Source organism: Manihot esculenta, chromosome 8, assembly GCF_001659605.2.
Source record: "Manihot esculenta cultivar AM560-2 chromosome 8, M.esculenta_v8, whole genome shotgun sequence".
In the NCBI taxonomy this organism is placed as follows: Eukaryota; Viridiplantae; Streptophyta; class Magnoliopsida; order Malpighiales; family Euphorbiaceae; genus Manihot; species Manihot esculenta.
In genome coordinates, this window is record NC_035168.2 from 22169563 (window position 1) to 22185260 (window position 15698).

The 15698-nt window shown below is 31.3% G+C and overlaps 1 pseudogene; it reads right to left on the bottom strand.

Annotated features, from left to right (window-relative positions):
* Positions 1–9410: 9410 nt before the first annotated feature.
* LOC110621488 lies at positions 9411–13416 on the bottom strand (annotated as a pseudogene).
* Between the last annotated feature and the right edge of the window lie 2282 nt (positions 13417–15698).

Sequence of the window (15698 nt, forward strand, 5' to 3'; positions counted from 1 at the left end):
AAATAGGTGCAGTTCCTAGCACAACTTCGATAGCAAAATCTACTTCCCTTTCTGGAGGTAACCCTGGCAAATCTTCAGGAAATACATCTGGAAAATGACATTCTGTGGGTAGGTTTGAGACACTAGGACCTTCCTTCTTAGTTTCAGTTACACTAGCTAGATAGGCTGTACAGCCATTTCTAATCCACCTCCTAGCTGTAGTGGCAGATATAATATTAGAGATGTAATCTGACCTCTCACCCACAACTATAACCTCAGAACCCTCTAATGTTTTGAGTGTAACTCGCTTTAGCTTACAGTCAACTATGACATGATGTCTAGACAACCAATCCATATCCAAGATCACATCAAACTCTCTAAAAGGTAACACTATCAGGTCACCTAAAAAGGTGTGACCTTGCACACATATAGGATAATCTCTGTAAACTCTATTCACAATCACAAGATGTCCTAAGGGATTGGTTACTACTATGTCATGTTCTAAAGGTTCTACTTGAATTCCCTTCTCATTACTGATGGGTATGCTGATGTATGAATGTGTGGAACCAGGATCAATTAATGCATAAACATATTTGCCAAAGATAGAAAATTTACCAGCTATAACATCTGGTTTGTCCTGGTCTTCCTTTGCACGAATAGCATATGCCCTGGCAGGTGCTCTAGTGTTTGGTCTGTCTACTGTCTCTGATACTCGGTGACTCTGAGCATTACTAGATTCACCTCTACCTCTACCTCTGCCTCTAGACCCTGTCGGTATAGATCTCTCTGTCTGTATAGGCTGCACTGACTGGCCTCTAGGACAATCCCTCATGAAATGGTCTGAGCTTCCACATAAGTAGCAAGCTCCAGTTAATCTCCTGCATACTCCGCCATGTCTCCTGCCACAATGCTCACATACTGGTGGCAACCCTCTACCTGGTCCTCCTGTACTGGATACTGAGATAGTCTACTGTCCAGACCTCACTACTAAACTCTGCCCAGGTCTTTGAATCTGCCTAGGTGGCCCTGTCTGCTGAAATTCCCTCTGTCTCTTACTAGTTGTCTGAGATGCAGAGGATTGTTCTTGATACTGGCTCTGGCTCCTCTTTTATTGCCCTTTCTGTTTTCTACTTTGCTCTTCTTCTTTAATTCGCTCCAGGCTATGGGCCGTCTCTACTAAAAATGAAAGTTCCTTAATGTGCATAGTTGTGAGGTACATCCTGATATCAGCATGTAATCCTTGCTCAAAGCGTTTACATCTCTCTTCCTCTGTAGGAACTATCTCTGTGGCATACTTACTAAGTCTGACAAATTCTCGCTCATACTCAGTTACTGTAAGCCTGCCTTGTCTGAGGTATAAGAACTCCCTCCTTCTCTCCTCTATATATATAAAGCCCCAACATATTTCTTCTTAAACTCTACCAAAAAGAATTTGCAAGTCTGCCGCTCTGGTCGAACCATCTGTGTTAATGTTGTCCACCATCTATAGGCTTCATCTTTTAGCAATGATACTGCACACATTAAGCTCTCTGCTGGTGAACACTGTAGCTGCTGTAAAACCCTTTCTGTACTTTCTAACTAGAATTCTGCAGCTGAAGGATCATCTTCCTTTTTACCTCTAAAATCTGTTGCACCATATTTCCTGAGTTTTTCTATTGGAGGCCTAGGTTGTGCCTAGGCTACAACAGGTGGGGGAACCTGAACTGCTACAGGTGGTAGGGGTGGAACCTCTGGTACATTTTGTGTAACCCTCCTAAGCAACTCAGCTATTTGCTGAAACAATGCATCCTGCCCTGGTCCGCCAGCAGCAACAGGTGGAGGAGCAGCAGCAGGTGCAACTGCCTCAGAGGGAGTATGACTCTCTACCTCTTCATCTACCGCTCTCTGTGACTCAGATGACATCTTCTATCAGACCTAAAGACATAAAGAAGAGATTTACATCAGAACCATATCATAGCTGTAACTCATTTTGGCATGTACATATATGACACATATACATATACATACTATGACCTAGATTCGCCTAAACCTTTGCTCTGATACCACTAAATGTAACACCCCTCACCCTATCAAAGTGTAGACAGAGCAAGGAATGTCACAAACTATGCCTTTTTAAATAGCTTTAGACTAAACAATTTCTTTTATCTGTAAATACCAAGTTTTTAGGTAATGCATGTAAATTTCATCAAGTGATTAAAATAAATGTGAGATTTGTAAACCAAAATTTTCGGCATAGTTTCCTCTGTTTTGTTAGCACTTTAACCTGTAATACATATGAAAATCACACTTATAATTACACTAACAACTGTCATTTGATATCTTACTATTCTTTGATTACATAACCTTTACAACTCTCTCTATTAAATATGTACATGCCAAAATATAACTGCACTATGACTCAGAGACACAAAACAACCAGCTATGATAATGGATTTGATATCTGATGTAGACCTCTGATGACCTCCGCTGTGCCTACTTTATCTACAATCTGCGTGAGGTAAAAATCAACACGCTGAGCTAATGCTCAGTGGGTGATTGCAAACAAATAACAAAATAGAGCAAACATATTCATGTATATAGATAATTAAGTAAACAATCACAAACTTGTCAAATGTAGATAACATGATACAAAGCATACTCGTCAAATTTCTTGATATAAAATATGAATGCCATTTGTATCATTGTGCACAATAAGGATTTCCTTTATATTCAATAGAAACATCTTCTTTTGCCTTTTTTTTTTTGCACATTTTCTATTCATAGCAAATCACCATAGCTTAGTGCATGTAATAGTTGTGACATGTTAACATTCACCAATAATGTCACAAAAACAAGCATCAATCTTAATTAGGTCCTTAGCCCTTATAAACACATAGTAGGGTCGACTAGGTAGATAAGGAATTATAACGGTAGGCACTGAGTGCTGAACGATAGGCTCAAATGCCAAAACTGTAATAGCAGGGCTTTGTGGCCATGCTTATGAGGTACCTGATATGTAACCTCAAACATAGATCATTTATCAGTAGCAGTACTGCGAACTCTGTATGTATATATGGCATCCCATACCCACTAATCTCGACTCCTATTAAGTTTACCAGGGCCAAGTATCTTTAATTCAATGTTCAATTGTTCAACATAAATGCATATCATTTGAAACAATTTGAATTCATTGCCAAAGTACATATATCATATGTTAAGGTGAACAAGATGAAAAACTCATGACAAATAGTGCAAAACTTTATTGACTTAGTATTCCAATATAGAAAACTACATTCTGCCATATTTTGCATAAACTTTTTAAGCAGTTTAGAATTATAATTTGACTTCAGTTTCTCATAAGAAATGTACATTGATGTATTATCTTTCCAACAAGTTATGGTTCATGTAAATCTGACCACCCTAACTTAAGTTATGAATGTTTCTTTACAAGCTGCTCAATAAGGTCTTAATCAGTCCAGTATTGGTTCTTCTTTATAGTATCACAAAACATATCAGATTTATGCATTTTTATACAGATTCAAGCGTAATTGTCTTCTATAAAATTTTAGGTATACTTTTTAGGATTCATTTAGCACTGGTCGTAATAAATTTCACTAAGTACATAATTAGTTATAGTATAAATATTACACACTGTTCCGGATGCACTATCTCTGTGTCCAGTTCAGGTTCACTTATAATTTACATCATTTTACCTACAGATTCAGAATTTGGTCAATTCATGAAAGTTTTAGATCTTTGTCTCAGCTTTCATTTGATATCTTAGGCCTACTTTACATAAATACACAATAAGTTATGAAGTTGTTAACACAAGCTGCCCTGTTACAACCTATTCTGCCAGGTTTGCACTTTTAGCTCTCATGTTAAATTTCTTTACTCTAAACCTTTCAAACATCATTTTGCCATTCATATAACATATGTATACAATCAAAACAACATTTTTAGCAAGTAAAATCAACCCCTAATTTCACTTATTCATGACAGAATCAAAGGAAAACATAAAATCATTCAAACATCAAACCTTTCTTGAATTCCTCTTTCTTTTCCTCTTCTATTCTCTAGCTATCTCCTTTCCCTTTGATGTTCCTTCACCTAGGTCAATTCATATATTAGGAAAGTATTGAATAAACTATAAATTAAAGCTGTATAATTCAAATTCATGCATGAAGAAATGAGAAGATGTTATTTCCTATACATTTCTAAGCTCACATTTGATTTTCAAGCTTGGTGCATATGGAACCCTAAACTTCTCTTCTTCAATTCCTTCAATATATGGTTGTTCCTTTAGCTCTTGGTCTTAGGGTGAGTTTTAATTAAGGCAAGAAGTTGATTGGGTGAGATTTGGCTTGGCTTTGGTGGAAGGAAGACAAAACAAAGCTTTGGTTTTCAATGGGTGAGCTACAGCAATGGTGTGGTGGAGAAAGAAGACAGCCCCTTTTTACTTTGCTTGGTCATTCTTTCATGCATAATTAGGTGACACATGAAGGGTATATGTGAAGAGGTGAAAAACATGAAGGACTAATCTGAATTTTGTCTTTAAACTTTCCATATTCATACTTTAACCTACTAAACTCTTTACAATGTTTCAATTTAGTTTTCAAACTTTCAATAATCATAGATTGACCTACTAAACTATACATTTAGCCTTTAGAAGTCCTTTTCACTTAAGCAAGCATGACGGATTTAAACAAGCACCTCAAGCAAGCACGTCGGGAAACCCTAAGTACCTTCCGAAAGTGACTCGTTTCTGACTTGCTAATCACACTGTCTACTTTATTTCTGGATATATCCATTTCTTTATTTGAGTTTTCTATGATTCAGTTATTAGCAGATTAGAGTTAAGCTAGCACCTTCCCTTAATGCCACTTACTCTAGTAGTGAAATAGCCTAACTCATACCTAATGATGGCACTACTTTAACTATGGGTTTGAGGATGTTATAAAGAAACTCTAGAAGGTGAGAGAGCAGATATGGTTGATGGGCACGTTCCAGTGATGGCAGAGAGAGGCAATGAGTCGCAAAGGATGGGTGTATTGCAGTGAAACAACTCATAAGTAATACTAACTTAAAATTATCATAATTATAGCTAACTTAAAATTATTTAAATTAAAAATAATTATTTTTAAAAGTTAATAAATTTTGCACTCATAGATTTAATTTGGTGGTAAGTGTATTCGAGTAAAGAGATCAGTTCTACTCTTCCAATTTTCAAATTCCATTTAAAAAAAAATTAATTAATTTTAAATTAGCTAATTTTTTTACTCTATTTAACTTAATTTCCAAACTAATACTAATTTACATTTTAATATTACCTGCCACAAAAATATAGTTGATACTTTCTAACTAGAATACATCCTTGGTAATTTTTAAAATTAATTTCAAAATGCATTTTGTGTATTTACTTTTTTACTCCACCGACAATAAATACTACTTCATCGATAACTTTTAAATTTTAAATTTTGAACTAATTTTTTATTCCATTTCAAAAAAAAAAAAACTAATTTTTTATTAACTTTTTAATACTTTACCGACAACTATTTTAGTGGTTGGAATTAGAGACTAGAAGAGTTGATCGGTATTTTGTATTCTATTTTAATTTACATTTGGAAATAAATCCAAATCCACCCTTATAGTTTATATCAGGAGCCAAATAAGCCCAAAGTCAATTTTTGGTCCAAATAAATACAAAACTTTCATTTAAGGCCACTTTAGTCTTGCTCTTGTCAGAAAAGGGGCGATTAAAATATACGAGGTCTAAAAGAGAGTAAAATAATTATTTAAATTTAATAGTGTGATGAGAGAAAAAAGTGTTTCTATATCCCATCTCCAGTTGAACAGTCCTGAAACATAATCTATTATTGCTTCTATTGCTATGGATCTAAACATTTTGAATGTTGTAGTTAAAAATTAGTCTCTTTTAGATGATATATATCAACATGTCCTCCATTGTACCCACACCGAATGAATATATCTTCCTTCTGATTTGGAATATATATATATATAAAATATTTTTAGATCATAATAGTTCAAATGAAAAATTGTTAATGCTAGCGTAGACAACGCTCGACTATGAGTCCCAAGGTGAAGGGAACTTAGCAAATGGGGTAACCCTGTATCAGCTTCTGGGCAAAGTTTTTTCATTCAACTAACACACTTGAGGAAAGACAGAAATAACTCTTCTTGTATACATAATTATAAAAAATTGTACTTAAAGGCGAATCTCACTTTGTTTTTAGCAACTTTATCTTTCCTATATTGATGGGAGTCATCTTCGTGACCCAACACTTGAACTTCATAAAGGGGAAACCATGTTCTCCATCTAGTCCTCGGTGAGAACTTCAATTTATATGTTCTATTCTTTTGAATTTAATGATCACTAGTCTCAAAGAAAATTATAACATCCAGAGGTTAATTTGGAGCATTGGAAGAAAAAATTATAAGACACACATAAACTCTATTTTACTCTATTTTATTGTATGAAAATAAAGTAAGTGTGGTTCAAGCACTAGAGTGGTTTGTATGAGGCAAATTCAAGATAAATAAACTCTTATCACTATATTTTCACCAGTTGCATATTCATATGTCCCAAACTTTTTCTCTGGTTCTAAGCCCAATTAAGTCTCAAATTGATTTGGTACAGCTGGGGACATCCATTGCTTAGAATTAGACATCCATCCCAGTTTAGCAAGCTGAGTCAAAACCACATGCCAAGACCATTAGAAAATCAGTCTCTAAGGCATTCTCATCGAAATTCATCTCCATTCTCTCCATAAATTTAGACTACAAATATCCAAGTATCACACTTAATAAGATTTTGAACAGAAAATAGAATGCATAAACACATTGAAATGAAACCATTTATACAATAAATAGAGCTAAGCACTAATATAGAGTTTATAGGCGTACCCAGCCTGAGCAAAAGCAGCAACAACAATATCAATATTGTTGCCTTCTATCCTTTTATCCCTTGTCTAGAGACTTTGTAAATCTAAGCTTGATCTCCTTCCTATTTTTCTGGGCCAGCTATTCTATCAAAAACAAGTATAGTGGTGAAATATCTATCTTACAAGGAAGTGATAACATGGAGAAAGATTGGCAATAGTGTTTTTATTGAAGTCATTAACAAACTATCCAAAGCTTTATCTCTCTAAAGATGCACATAAAGGAAGGATTAGAGTAGCTACATATGAAGCTTTTTGTTTCTTTACTAAATATTATAATCATTATTTTAATGCATATTTATTTTTTAAATTTTTTTCCTAATGCGTGTGGTAGAAACGCTGCGATTTTGGACAATGATGGACTAATTTGGCCTTTAAAATAAACTTTGGCCTTATTTAGACCAAAACATAAAAATGGACTTATTTGACTCTTGATATATAGTATAGAGGTGAATTTAGACTTTTATCTATTTATATTTTCTACTTACTTTTACTATTGCCTACGAGGGGTTGGTAATGTTTAAAGTAATTAAAATTCTTTTTCTTTTTTCAATGCATTATTATATTTTAGGGTTTACGCAACAATATTATAGCAATTGCTATAAAATTATTATGTTAAAATTTTTTTTTTCTCTGTATAATAATATTTTTAATAAATAATTTATTTTATATTTAATAAAATTATAATTTTAATAGTACATTTAATTTACTCATGTTTAGCGTATGGAACAACAAGTAGAAGAAACTCACCATTTACAATAGTAGAAAGCATGGCGGCAAGAAGCACAGGCAGTAATAACATTTGGTTTCATTTGTTTAAAGTTTGTTAAATTTTAGAACCGCTTACAACGACCAATTTTTCTACTATAAATAGCTTCCATTTTTATAAAGATAAGCAATCTCATTTTTCTACTTTATTTTTTATTTTTTATATTTTCTGCTAAGTTATAAATTATAGATAAATCATTGTTGTTCTGATCCTGAAAATTAATTTCAAAAGAATCTGTTTAATTCTAGGGGATTACGAAATAAATCCTTAAAGACGATGTTTAATGCGACCCAAATTTTATTATTTTATCATATTTTTTCCAACAATCAAATGTGCAAATTGCTGCATTATATCATAATAACGGAAGTAAATATTGTGGATATCAATCTATTGCCGTTAATTCATGGTTATATATTATGAAAGTAAATATAGTGGATATCAATTTATCGCCGTTAATTAATTATTATAATTTAAATATATAAAACAATCATTTTTGGTGACTACCTTAAACTCATTTTTGCAGTTATTGGTAACTAACCCATTAAAATTAGTTGATATTTTTTAATTTAATTTTTAATTTATAGTTTCTACATAGTTTTTCTTATTATTGAAAAATGGACCAATGATTGGTAAAATGTAATCAACATACGTTAATTCTATATGTTAAAATTAATTATAAATCTAAATTTTTGTATCAACTCTTTTAATTTAAGAATGGCTATTTTGTAGTTGGTACTTCACAGCTGTTTTGAGTCATTGGTATTTTTTAGTTTACTTTTTAAATATAAACTTACTAATACATTTTGAACTTTCTAATAATTGTGGAAATAATCAGCAATTGGTGGCTAATTTAAGTCATCAACATTTATAAAATTAAGTTTATTTCTCATTTAATTTTTCTTGTTAGCCTTTGTACATAGGTAATGTGTAGGATATTACTTAAAAATTGTGTTTGTTGATAATTTTGATGGCAATTAAATAATTTTTTTTGTACTAAATTAATAAGTCTAACTATGGAAAAAATTTCAAATATTTTTTGTTAATGTTAATTATATTCCATTTTTAATTAATTTTAAGACAATATTGAAGCTTTGTGTTACTTATAGCTTAATGAAAATATTATTATTTTAGTAGCTTATATTAGTATAATGCATACCTTATATAAAGTACAAAAATTTAAACATTTACGTAAGCTCATGATTATAGTCAAACCTTTACTATCTAAAATAATAGTCAATAATAAAATATTTTAATAAAATATTATTATTTTATTAATGTTGCTGGCAAAATATACTAGATTTATATTAGTTTTTTACCTCCAACGCTCCCATAACAAGTTAATGGTAGGCTTTAGGCTTGGGATATTTGCTATGTTACAGATCGAATAAAATATTTTTTCGGATCACAACAAAGAACTTTTCAGAGTTAATCATAATTTGGATTTGTAAAAAATATCTAAATTTAAGTTACATAAACAATATATAACTAATCTTCATAACTCTATTTTAGAGTTTGTTTTAAGATTTTTACCTTTTCTATTAAAAGGAATATAAAAGAAAAAATAAAATTAAAAAATTATTTAACCTCAGAAAATATTGAATGAGTAACTTTGTTGTATACCATCTATACCATTTATCTAAAGCACAATCCAAAGGTTGAAGATATAAGAGGAATATAATAAACCATGTTATACTCTTAGTTCCATTTATACGAAAAATAAAGTCTCAAAATAGGTTAGATTGACGACCAATCCTGCGTGGTAATCCAAAATTTTGATATGCTCTGATTTCACCTCCCAATGTTGCTGTAACAATCACCATCCCCCATGCCGTTTCTTGCATAGTTTGGGTACCATGATTTCCATCAAATCGTGATGGAGAAGAAGAAGAAGATGATGATGGAGGTGTAGCTGAAATGGAAGGTGAATCACTATGCTTTTTAGATAGGGACATGCTAGAACTTAATGAGTCATTGAGACCAGAATCTGATTGAGAAGTTATAGAAGGGTCTTCTTCCGATGATGGAGCTTTATCTACATTATTATTATTATTTCTCTTTGGAAGAGGTGGCTTTTGTTTCTTACTATTATCTTCTGTAGTAGTAGAATTGTCTTCTGAAGCATGTAAATCTGTAGAAGATGAAACATTTTTCTTACTATTTGTAGATTCATCAGCTTTGGTTGGTGAATCACATGATGAAGGCGTTTGTGAGTTGGAAGAACGCTTTGAATTCTTTTTGGAATGGTCATGCTTTGTTGGAGGGTCTCCCTTCACAGAACCAGACCATGGGATTGCGATTGATACATCTCTGCACTGGAAGCTTTCATGAGATTGAGTACTTATCATAGTTTTTCCTTTTCCTGTTCCTGCCTTATCTTCTCGCTTCCAAACATACACAGTAGAATCTTCGCTTGCACATATTACATATTTTCCATTTATACTAAATGATGCTGGAATCTGGCTGTTGAGATTTCTAAAACCTATTTACCAACAATACTTTTATCATTATGTGTTGAAACATGCACAAAAATCTAGTGATAGAGGCACTCAATAGTCATAATACAAGAGAGAATAATAAATATAAAAGATTTATGTGGTTTAATAATGTTTACATCCATGGGTATGATAAGGATAAAGTTCCATTATGATAAAAATAGCATGATACTTTTATAACTCTCAAACTCTAACTTTAAAGTGTTTTCTAAAAATCTCATAATATTGTCACATCCCTAAAGAAGTCAATTGTGGTCTCCGGATTTATGCATGCCACCACGGACTAAAAAAAAATCTTTTTAATTTTTAGTGTAGAACTTTTGAGTCAATCATAATTCAACCTATATATATTCAAAATTAAAGCATACAAATTAGAACTGTGATTATTAGAACACAAGCTTAGTGCTTAACGTATCTGAATGGCTAAAAAGGATTCAATAATCAACTTAAGTAGTTTGGGATTAAGCAAAGGGTAAAGGCATGCATATATTATTCTAGCTACTAACCTTGGAGGATAGGTGCCTTAACATTAGGTTATCAACTCAATACATAAGTTTTTACATGAATACACTTTAATGATTTTGAGGAATACCTCTGAATTTATAAACCAATTCTGAACCATCTACAATTCGAATTCGAGAATCAGCAGAAGCAATAAGAACTTCAGATGGATTGCTTGGAGAAAACTACATTGATATAAAATTAGTCAACTGGTAGATAGGCAAAAAAATATTGCCAAAATACTAAGAAACAGAATGCCACCTGGAAACTAGTGATCTTTTTTGGATTCTTCTTGTTTTGCAAGTCAATTTGGTCTGCTTGACTCAATTTACAATCTGGTACATGAAATTAAAAATATCAAAACTTTGATCTTAAGGTATGGTTTAAGGAAAAAACAATCCATACCTTCAACATTGTACATACGAACATTCCCTTTATGTGAACCAATAAGTGCAGCCTTCAAATATCACATTAAGAGAATTAATAAACCATCAAGGATAGTTAATAAAACTTGCATAGTAAAATCAAACTTCTAAAGTAACAATAGTGAGAAATTCATTTTATTAGGTATTCCAAAATATATATAAAATCTTGACATGGATAAAGTAACTAATAGAGACTATGAAGAAAACTTTAGATTGAGAAGGGAACATTTCTAAACCTTTCCATCAGGGGTATAACAAACGGCAGTGATCATTTCGTAAAGATCAATCCAATCCACAAGTTGTCGATCAGGTATATTCCACATACGAACTTTGTTGTCGAGTGAACCACTTATAAAATAGTTTTCATCCTTTGGATTGAAGTGTATGCAAGTTACTGTAAAAGAAGGCCAATAATAAGAGTGCACATAAGTTAGAAATAGCATGCCTTGAGACATAAATGAGCAATTGGGATATCTTACCATAATCATTATGAGCAAACAACTTTAGGCAACTTTTTGTTTCCATGTCCCATAACCTAACAGATTTGTCCATTGAAGAAGAAAGCAATAGCTACAAATCCATGAAAATTCCCCACAAGTTAAATGACTAAAAGTAAAATGTCAAATTCAATTATTATTATGATTTATTAGTGTTTATGATTATTCACTCTTTTGCATTAATGTAAACAAAATTATATTACTAATTAGTAGTAAGGAATAGTTAGTAACTTGTGATCTCGACCAGGATAAGTCTAAGACATCATCATTATGACCGGTGAAAGAGCAAATCGGTTTCTCTGATAGTGAAAACACAGTTTCCGATGCATGGACATATTCTGGAATAGGACTGCCTTTCTTATTAGCTGAACCCTTCTTCTTCTTCTTCTTCTCTGAAGGCATTGGTGTGACCTCTCCTATACCCGGTGTTGAAAAAGGATGAAGAGGGGTTAAATTACCTTCATTCATGGACAAAATTTCACATTCTTGGACTTCCCATATATGAATAGTCCTATCTTCACCCCCACTAGCAAGAAATCGTGTATCTGGACTGAATTTCATGGTCCATATCGAGCCTTCATGAGCTTGAATCTCTTGACACAAATGCAAAGCACTTAGCTCTTTGGAAGATTTCCCTGTCTGCTTAACCTTTATCCATCCACAAGATGATGAACTCTTGGCTCCTGATTTTGATTCTGCTGTTGGTGAATTATTCTCTCTCTCTTTGTCAACACCTCTTAATCCAGTTATAGACATGGAATGAGCTACACCTTTTATATTCTTTAAGAATGCTGCACCCCGTCGCTTGCTCAACTTCAAACTCTTGGATAGATAAGAATTGACAATGATTTTTATATCATCACCACTTACCTTAGGAATATTTTCTTTAACTACTAGTTCCTTAGGATCTTGTGAATCCCCATTACACTTTTCAAATTCTTTCGTCGTTAATTGCTTATCTGTTTGTGGATCATTCACCTTATTACATATCTCATCTTGATCACACTTGTTAATTGTAAACTCTTTACCTGTATTCAAATTCTTAATCAAGAAGAAAGCACCAAATTGATTATTAGAATAATAATGGTGTTAAGCCACCGTTTTGAGTGAAAGAAAGCTACCTGCAGCTTTTGGTGAAAATTTAATAGGATCTTGATGGGGATATACTCGAGCTTGTGAGGCATTTATCATTGATAATGTTCTAAATAGGCATTGCTTGGAGATATTGCCAACAAATTCTTCTTTTCTTATTTTTTCTGAAAAGGATTCTATATCACTATTAGACTTGGAGCGCACCAATACTACTGGAATTGATGAAGGTAAAGGTGAAGGTGAAGGTAAAGGTGAAGGTGGAGGTGGAGGTGAAGCCTCTTTCTTTGTGTCTTCAACAGGATCACTTTTAACAATAGGAGTAGCATCATCATTTTTTATTTTTGAGGAAATGGCACGCGTCAAATCTTTACTCGAGACTCTAACTTGCTCTTTTTCGACTGCTAAGCCCATGCCTTGAAGGAGGCGTTTTCGGCGTTCATTAATGGATCCAGGGGCTACCATCCAAATATCATAGTCTGGTGACATTGTGGTTGAAGAAATTGAATTTGTGGCAACATAGTTTCGATATTCGGTGGTGGAAGCACAAGAAAATGACAAACGAGTGTCTTTAAATTCATTCTCGTCTTCAGAGCCAGAAGAGGCCAAGTCAGTGGGAACAGCAGAGGAAAGGCGATCACAGCTCTCAAAGAAACGATCATCATCATCATCTTGGTCACCGAGGGCATCCCAATTCATGGTAAACGTTTTCTTTCGCTCTATCATTGTGCATATGTGGTACAGTGAAAAGAAAAACAATAGAAAAGAAAATGAAAATTAGTGCATAGGGAAGAGAAAAATTTTTTTTTCAAAAGTGTTAGCATTTTTTTCTTTTTTTCTTTTTCTTATTTGATTTTTGAAATGGAAAGGAAGAGAGGAAAATACGGTTAGAATTATGGATTTGAGTAATTTGAGCAATTTTAAGATGAGGAAAAGAAATAGTCAAATGAATCATTGCATTTGTTGACATGTGAAGCCTTCACGTCCCTTACCAAATTACTATATATTGGGTTTTATTCGCTTCGCACAAATTTGCATTCTCTTTAAGTCTCCACTCTTATTTAGCCAATTTATTGCTCTATTCACCTTTAATTTTTTGTTTAATTTTAAATGCCCTTATCAAATTAAATACTTTAATGATCTCATGCATGTTTCACACTATAAGACTTCCATAAATATATATGTTTCACACTATAAGACTTCCATAAATATATATATATATATATATAAAAGTTAATTATAAATTTCATTTTCAAATTTCAAATATCATGTTCTATCTAATATTTTATTGAAAGCATCTGTTACATGTTTTCATATTTTTTGATGAAATGTGGATAATTTTGTTGTGTGTTACTTTTATATGAAGTAAATATTTTTAATTTCTTAATTAACCATTGAGAAATTTAAAGTAAATGTACAAATGATGATATGTTGTACATATGCTCTGTAAGCTATTTTTGAACATATAATTATTTTTAATGTACTCCTTGTGATAGTTTTACTATGTTGAATCTACCAAAACTTGAAATGTTTATTGTTTTTGATGTTGCACGAATATTTTCATGGATTCTATATGTTGAATTTTATTTGAAAGCAATAATATTTTATCCATCACCTTATAAAAGATCTATTTAAACTTAAAGAGTTTATAAGAATGATTACCACCAAAAAATAATGATACTTAGTGCTATATTTCAAATTTTAGGTAGGAACATCTTAACAATACTTGTAAAATTATTGTATAATACTGCTAAGGCAGCAATTTAGTAGTAATTTAGAATTGTTACAAAAAAAAATTCAATTTTTTTAGTATGTATAAAAATGTATTTTAATAAATGGTTTATTTTATATTTAATAAGATTATAATTTTTGCTACGCTTTTTATTCGTTGTGAAGGTAAATAAACTGTTATTCTATGCTATGGTAGCAGAGACAAACACAATATTTTTCAAACCATTATCATTGAAATATAATTATAATTTAAGTATATAAAACAATAATTTATAGTTGTTAGCCTTAAATTTATTTTTAGTGGTGATTTTAAAAGTTTATTATGCATTGATGTATTCATGTTTAGAAGACTTTAAAAATGTAATTAAGGATAATTAAAAAATTAATTCTTAAATTATTGTTGCTTTAAATTCATTTTTAGTGGTGATTTTAAAAGCTTACTATGCATTGATATATTTATGTTTACAAGACTTTAAAAATGTAATTAAGGATAATTAAAAAACATTTATAATTAATCCTCAATTGAAATGATGTAAGGAAAAATTATTAATGAAGATATTTTTTAGAAGAATATGCAGAAAAAGTTTCACATATTACAGATTTGATGTACTTAACACAATTATGGTGATTATGATAATTAATATTTTGATACTAAAAGTATATTTCACCGATAAAAGGTTGATAGAATAGTGAAGAGATAAAAGAAAATTAAAAAAAAAAATTGACAATATATATATTATATTATTGATAACATAGGAAGCATAAGCTAAATAGCATAAAAAACTATTAATTACATTTTGTACACTTTTATGTGTAATTTATGATAGGCTTTATGCATGTCTATGACTAGTTATCTTATATTTTGAGAAAATTTAAACAAATATTTCTAATTTTAAGAATTTATAGTATTCTATTAAAATGGTTTTTTCACTTGTAAAAATTAGCTTATAAACAATTAGTACTTACAAGTAATTTAAAAGTGATAATTAAGCATTTAATACTTTAACCAAATATATATATATTTGATTAAAATATTTATAAATAAATGATAGACAAATATATTTAATAATAAGTAGCTTATAAGAATATTTTTATTATAATCATATAAATCATTAAGGTTATATTTTGGCAAAAAATATAATAATGGGAGGAACTTCTTAAAAGTAATTGAACTAATTTTCTTTTTAAAATATTATTATTTTTCATATTATTTCGAAATAATAACAATGTTTACGATTTCAATAAGAAATAAATGTGAAATTAAATGATAAATAGTT